The 7,500-nt window shown below is 38.6% G+C and overlaps 1 protein-coding gene across 17 annotated transcripts in view; it reads right to left on the bottom strand.

Annotated features, from left to right (window-relative positions):
* The window catches only part of Csnk1g1 (casein kinase 1 gamma 1), a 148,093-nt gene that overhangs the window by 122,088 nt on the left and 18,505 nt on the right, over positions 1-7,500 (bottom strand). For 2 of the 17 annotated variants that reach the window (XM_031344211.1, XM_031344214.1), the window contains exons 1-2: positions 6,527-6,747; positions 5,196-5,329 (exon numbers count right to left, since the gene is read on the bottom strand). The exons of 13 other annotated variants lie outside the window; for them this stretch is intronic. The gene's annotated coding sequence lies outside the window, so the exon portion shown is untranslated. Of the gene's footprint in view, positions 1-5,195; positions 5,330-6,526; positions 6,748-7,500 lie in introns of those variants that run through there. 2 more of the 17 variants (XM_031344210.1, XM_031344218.1) reach the window with 1 other exon arrangement.

Below are 7,500 nucleotides of genomic sequence, written 5' to 3'. Positions count from 1 at the left end.
TTAAATATGCTTGACCCATAGGGAGTGAAATTGTTGGGAGGTGTGGCCTTGTTGGAGGAGGTGTGTCATGGTGGCGGTAGGTAGGCTTTGAGACCCTCCTCCTAGCTGCATGGGAGCCAGTCTTCTGCTTCTTTTAAATGAAGAGGTAGAACTCTCAACTACTCCAGCACCATGTCTGCCCAGACCCTGCCATGCATCTCTCCATTACGATAATGGACTGAAGCTCAGAACTAGTAAGCTAGCCCCAATTAAATGTCTTTTATAAGAGTTGCCTTGGTCATGGTATCTCTTTACAGCAATGGAAACCCTAACTAAAGACAGTCTACCTGCATAGATGTAAGTTATGAGTGTGTCTGGTACCTATAAAGGTCAGAAAGAGGTGTCAAATCCCCTGGCACTGCAGTTACAGATGATTGTGAATCAACATGTGGTACTGGGACTGAACCTGAGTCCTCTCCAAGAGCAGAAAATGCTCTTAACCACTGAACCATTGTTCCAGCTCCCTTTTAAAAAATAAACAAAAATGTTGGCCTCAAACTTAATCATTCTACTTTCAGCTCCCAGATGCTCAGATTCCAGAAGTGGAAGGAAGACTATCATTATCATTGTAAGGGATTTTCTATCTTACTGGAAATACTGTACCTCTTCTTAACACACTAAATGTTAGACTGCAACTATGGCAGAAACTTGGTAATTATTGTGCTCTATCTATACTCCCATCTTCTCATTCTTTTCTGTTTTCATTATTCTCAAAATTCATTTCTAAGATGTTTCCTAATTTACCTAATAACTACCATGAAGAATTAATTTCTGGTATTTGCCATCCCTTTCTAAGATCCCTCAACCTCTCAATATGCCATTCTGAAAAACTGGCTTTATATCTGGGTGGTGGTGGTGCACACCTTTAATCCTAGTACTTGGGAGACAGAGGCAGGCATATATCTGTGAGTTCAGGGACAGCCTGGTCTAAAGAGTGAGTTCCAGGAGAGCCAGGGCTACTACTCAGAGAAACTCCATCTAGAAAGACAAAGCAAAGCAAAACAAAACAAAACAAAGCAAAACACACACACACACACACAAAAGAAGAAAAAGTGGCTTCATAATAAACTTGCCTTCATAATAAAAATTTTATTTTATGAGAATAAAATCTAGTATATTTATAGATAAATAAAATTGAAGAACAGAAAAAGTGATTTATATTAGAGTAATGAAATTCTCATTTTCCTTTAAATTTTTTTTGTTATTTTATAATTTTATTTGTGCAACAATTTTTCATACAAATAAACAACTTAACTCCATCCTTATTACATTTTCTCTCCTGTGATTATTTCAGGATGTGTGTAAATTTTTACCGGTATAAAAAAACTTAAGAAATAATCATTGTACCTGGGTAGAGCTATGCAGGCCTTTAATCCAGTACTTGGGAGGCAGGTAGATCTCTAAGTTCAAGGACATCCTGGGCTACAGAGTCAGTTCCAGGACAGCCAGGGCTACACAGAAAAATCCTGTCTTGAAAATATATAAAAATAAAAATAAAAAATAAAAGAAAGAAAGGAAGGAAGGATGGAAACAATTGATGTAAAGTGTATCATACGACATTTTTTTATTTTAAAGCTACATAGAACTTACTCTTCATGACCTATCAATTTTATGACCTAAACCAATGTAATATTACAATGTGCTTAAAAAAAGGAAGTGGGCCCAAATCACTAACAAGTAAATGACTATTATTTCAACATATCCTAGACAGAAATAATAATGGCTTCACAAGATCAAGGTAGGAAAAAATGGTTGAAGTAGTAAAACAATGGGCAGCAAATCCAGAAAAATAGGAACATCAGAACATATACGCCTCAATTGGAAGCATAAGAGGGACCAAAGAACAAGAACAAATCTAATTAAAGATGTAGGCCTATCCACCAAGAGTTCTTTACCCTTTTCCCTGTTCCTTCGTAAAAAAACTTCAAGGCAGCATGTGAAAAGGCGGAGCTTATTAAATAAAATCAGTTAGACAAAAAAACTCTAACGTAATGAGAGACTTCTCCTTTGATCCACACAGAGAGCTGAAGGAGTTGCTACTTGTGCATTCACATTAAACTGACAACCTTAAAGGCAGCTTCAATTTTTAAGTGAATACAACTAGAGATTTTTAGAAGCCTCAACACGACTTCTTAGTCTACATGCAGTACTAATGACAGTACTGTGGAACCCAGGACTTTAGCTCTTTTGGCAGAGTGCTTGTGTAGTATGCATGAAGTCCTGGATTCAATCCCCAGTAGAGCAACACAGTGAGATCTAGGCTAGTCAGGGCTACAGGTACTACTCAAGATAACCAGAATCATTAGTTGAAAAGTGCTTGACTAAAAATTGGGTGAAAAGCTAGTTTGAGAGAAGCAAAGGGAAAAACTGCCAGTAACCTGCAACACCACTACATGAGAATCAGACCAGCAGTAGAGTACACATGCACCAGCCTTGGGGTCAGTCCTCAGCACCGAAGGATAAAAATATCAGTTATATTTCAAAATCTTAAAAGCACTGAGTAAATAAAGCAAAATGACTAAGTAGAAGCAGGCAAGACCACTCATTATTAGATAAAGGTGCTTGCCACACAAACCTATCAGAGTTCAATCATTGGAACTCACAAAAAGATGGAAGGAAAGAAATGACTCTCAAAAGTTGTCTTCTAGCCTACATATGAATACGGTAGTATACATGTGTCAGTATCTACACACACACACACACACACACACACACACACACACACACACACAGTCTGAGTAAAATAGGTGTTTCTTACAACAATGAAAGTTAAGATGGGAAAAAGGCTGGACCACAACAAACAAGCAGAGCAAATAAAACCCAAACTTATATTTTAGCATTGCTTTGGGAAACATTTAAAACCAATCTCACTCTAGTAAGTTTGCTCTCAAGTTTAGCACCCAGGAGAGTCCCATGACCCTCAGCCAAAGTCCTTGATCAAAGAATTACAATATGGTGGCGTCTGTGGAAATGGTGCAGTGTAAAAAGTCTTTGTGAAGAAGCATAAGGACCTGAGTTTAGTCTCAGGCACTCAAGTAAAAAGACAGGCATGGTGGAACACAACTTAACTCAAGTGCAGAGGCAGATAAGTCATTAGGGCTGGCTGGATAGTAAATCTAGCCTAATGAAGTGGTAAGTCCCGGGTCTCAGAGAGAGACACTGTCTCTTAAGCAACGGTAAGAGAGGGAAAAGATGGCTCATCCGTTAAGAACAGAGAGCCTGAGTTCAGTTCAACACCCACATCACACAGCTCACCGATGCAGTTATTCCATCTGTAGGGGAATCTGACATCTCTGGGCTACAAGGACATCTGCACTCATGTATACAATACCACAAACATACAAGAAGAAATTAAAACAATCTGGACATGATGGCTCATGCTTTTAAACCCAATATATGAAGGCAGAGGCAGGTGGGTCTGTTTGAGTTCAATGTCAACTTGCTGAACAAAGTGAGTCCTAGACCAAGGGCTATATAATAAGACCCTGTCTCAAATGAACAAGCAAATAAACAAACTTCTGAGAGATGGCTGAGGCATTAAAAGCAATAACTGCTCTTCCAGAGGACCCAGCTTCGATTTCCAGCACATGAAGTGAGCTTCATGGCTCCTGACCTTCATTTCCAGGGGTTCTGACTATTTCTTTTAACCTTCATGGACACCATGTACATATATGATACACATACATAAATGCAGGTAAAACAGTCATACATATAAAATCAAATAAGTCTAAGAAAAATTAAGGAGTGCCAGCTGTGGTGGTGCATACCTTTAATCCCAGCACTTAAGAGGCGGAGGCAGGCCAGCCAAGGCTACACTCATTGAGACCCTGTTTAAATAACTAAAATAAATTAAGAAAAGCATGCATACTCATCTTGCATAGGACCCCAGTTCAGTTCCTAGCACCCACACTGGGCAGCTTACAACTAACTACCTGTACCACCTCCTTCAGGGGATCCAACATCCTCTTCTGGCCTCACACGAAAATACACATATAAATAAAAGTAAGAAAGAAATCTTGGGCTAGAGAGATAGCTCAGTGGTTAAGAACATTTGTTATTCTTGCAGAGTAAGTTCAGTTCCCAGCATCCACATCAGTCAGCTCCCAATTGTCTGTAACTCCAACTCAACAGGGATCCAACCCCTCTGGCTTTCACATGCACACACTCACACCAACACACATAATTAAAATTAACTAAAACAAAACAAAACATAGTGGAAGACTGCTAAGAAAGAAGCACCTGAGCTTCACCTCTGCCTTCACATGCATCTGTATGATGAGGGCAGGAGAATCAGCACATGGTGAGTTCAACAACAGTCCAGGCTACCTAAAACTCTGAAAATCAATAACAGCAACAAAAACAAAATCACACAGATAAATGAATTCAATGAGAGTCTGGGCTATGTGAAAATGAAAATTTTCCTGGCCAGGCAAAAGGCAGGTGGACTTCTGTGATCTGAGCCCAGCCTTGCCAGAGCTAGTTCCAGGAAAGCCAAGGCTACATAGAGAATCCCTGACAAAAACTAAGCAAACAAACAAAAAACAACCCTCTGAAAAAAATCAATAACATCGCCAGGCGGTGGTGGCGCACGCCTTTAATCCCAGCACTTGGGAGGCAGAGGCAGGCGGATTTCTGAGTTCGAGGCCAGCCTGGTCTACAGAGTGAGCTCCAGGACAGCCAGGGCTATACAGAGAAACCCTGTCTCGAAAAAACAAAAAACAAAAAACAAAAAACAAAACAAACAAAAAAAAATCAGTAACATCAACAGTAACAAAACTCCACAGATAAAAATTCAAGGACAGTCCAGGCTATCTGAAACTGTCTCAAAAATAACAGAACAATTACAATATCCCACAAATAAAAAAAAATTATTGAACTGTTAAAATTTCTCTATATAAATATAAGTATTTATACTTTGTTATAAAGTTTTAAAACATTGGCTCTTTTGGTAGGGACTATGTTTTAGTTTTGTAGCACCTTACAATATTTAAGTCTTGACAAGTTGAATATTACTGTTTATGATAGTTGAATGTTACTATTTAAATTAAAATCATATTTTCAAAGAAAACCCCCCCCAAAAAAAGTAGTGAAGCTAGGGAGATTAGTTAACACAGAATGCATACACGAGGATGTGAGTTCAAGTCCTAAGCACCTACCTAAAAGGAGCCAGGCATGGCTGTGCTTGCCTGCAGCCCAGCACTGGACAGCAGAGAGATGTGGATCTTCAGAACTCACTGGTCAGACAGCCTTGCCAAAGACCGACCTTCCAGTTTAGTGACAGAGCTTGTCTCTAAAGTCAGTAAGGTAAAGAAGGACATAGGAAGATACTTCATGTCTTCTTGTGGCCTCCAGATGCACGGGTACACCCCCTCACAAACACATTTATAAAGAGGCATGCCATACACACATGCATACACATGTAGGTACAGCTTTTACACACACATAAAATAGGAAAAATATACACTATGTCAAAAGTAATACTATTGTTCCAGGACATTACATGAAGTTACAACTAAGTTACATTAAATTCAGAATGTTACAGAAAAACCAATCATGTATGTTATATATGCTAGTTAGTGAAAAATTAAATTCTATGATGCTGTTTCTAGGACTGGAACTTTACTATTTCATGACTAAATTATCCATGCATTATGTCCCTTTTTATAAAGCACACCAGAGAACAATCTCAACTAGATGTGTAAACTCTTTTTTCTGGTCATTCCAGTTAAGGTGCAACAAGATCTGCCCCTTTCTGTGGCTGGTAACCCTAGAAGTGGGGTCTCTGGTATATAAGGAATACACTCTGAGTGTTACAAACCAAGTAGAGTTAGTGTTTGGCTCTCTCCAAGTAAAAATGTATTTGATGAATCTGAATAATCTGGTATGTGTATCCTTATATAACTCAGTATGAAAAGAAAATCAGGGCTGGCGAGATGGCTCAGCCGGTAAGAGCCCTGACTGCTCTTCCGAAGGTCCTGAGTTCGGATCCCAGCAACCACATGGTGGCTCACAAACACCTGTAATGAGATTGGACGCCCTCTTCTGGTGCTTCTGAAAACAGCTGCTGTGAATTACTACACCAGAGGGAGCAGGGCTGAAACAAGCAGGGAGGAGCAAGCAGAGCGGCAGGGATCCTGAGTTCAACAGCAGCCACACACATGATAGCTCACAGCCATCAGTATAGCTACAGTGTAGTCATACACATAAAATAAATAAAATAAAAATAAATCTTTAAAAAAATTAAAAAAAAAAACAAATCAGGAGTTGAATAGAAAAGAATGTCTCATGAAGAAGAACACAGAATGTTAAAGAACAAGGACTAAAGATTCTGAATTCTAAACACAGGTAAGCCCCTGACTCATCAATATTTCTCAACAATAAATTAGTAGGAATATTCAAAAATAAGTTATAAAATGCTTGAAAAACCTTTAAGTTGTGTTTGTTTGTTTGTTTTTTTAATTAAAGAGAAAAAATTCATTGTCCTAACCTGCTCCACACAAATCCCAGTGGCCTTGAAATCAGTACTGGTAAGTATGGCAACTTAGATTGAAAGTGTGCTCAGTGACTGCAAGGCAGTATTTCAAGGACTGAGCTTAGTTTAATCACAGCTGAGTACATAAAGACATTTATGCTGTCAGTACTGTCCTAACAAGAAGCTAAATTTCAAGGTACAGCACAGCCTTGCCTGTGAGAAAGCTAAAACTTCAAGACCAAAGGAAACTGTTAACTATATAAAATGTAGTTAAAAAGTAGGTAGTAGGTATTCTTTATTAAGTGCTAGTTATATTTAATGAATCTCACATGTCTAGAGTGATACTCAGCTCCTACTTTAGCCAATAAAGCAAAACAGAGCTGTTAATGTATGAGCACTAAGGTAATATCCCAAAACAAAACATCCAAACTTAGCAGTTTGTGTGTGTGTGTGTGTGTGTGTGTGTCTGTCTGTCTGTCTGTCTCTCACTCTGTATGTCTTTCTCCCCAACACCAATGGCCCTTCCCTTCCCCCCCTTGTAATTTTTCCATTTTTCCTTTTCTGTATCTAAGAAAAATTTTCAATAGGCTTTAACAATCACATACAATAAATGACTTTAAAATACACCTTAGAAGTACATCCTATATATATTTATATAATAACTATTAGAGAGAAGAGGGAAATACAGAAGCAAAATGAGTACAAAATATAACTGCAGAAAAAAATTGCAAAAAGAGACAGGAACCAAAAATTATAAAAATAAAAGCTAAACAAAAGTCCTCCCTTACAAAATACTTTAATTTTTTAAATTTTATAAACACTGATTTGTGTATGTGCATGTGGGTACACACATGCCACAGCACACATGTGGAGATCAGAGGACAACTTGTAAGAACTGGTTCTCAGATGGGCAGTGGTGGTGCTCGCCTTTAATCCCAGCACTTGGGAGGCAGAGGCAGGAGGATTTCTGAGTTCCAGGCCAGCCTGGT

This window comes from Mastomys coucha, unplaced genomic scaffold, assembly GCF_008632895.1.
Source record: "Mastomys coucha isolate ucsf_1 unplaced genomic scaffold, UCSF_Mcou_1 pScaffold23, whole genome shotgun sequence".
Lineage (NCBI taxonomy): Eukaryota > Metazoa > Chordata > Mammalia > Rodentia > Muridae > Mastomys > Mastomys coucha.
This window is presented reverse-complemented; position numbering and strand designations above follow the sequence as displayed.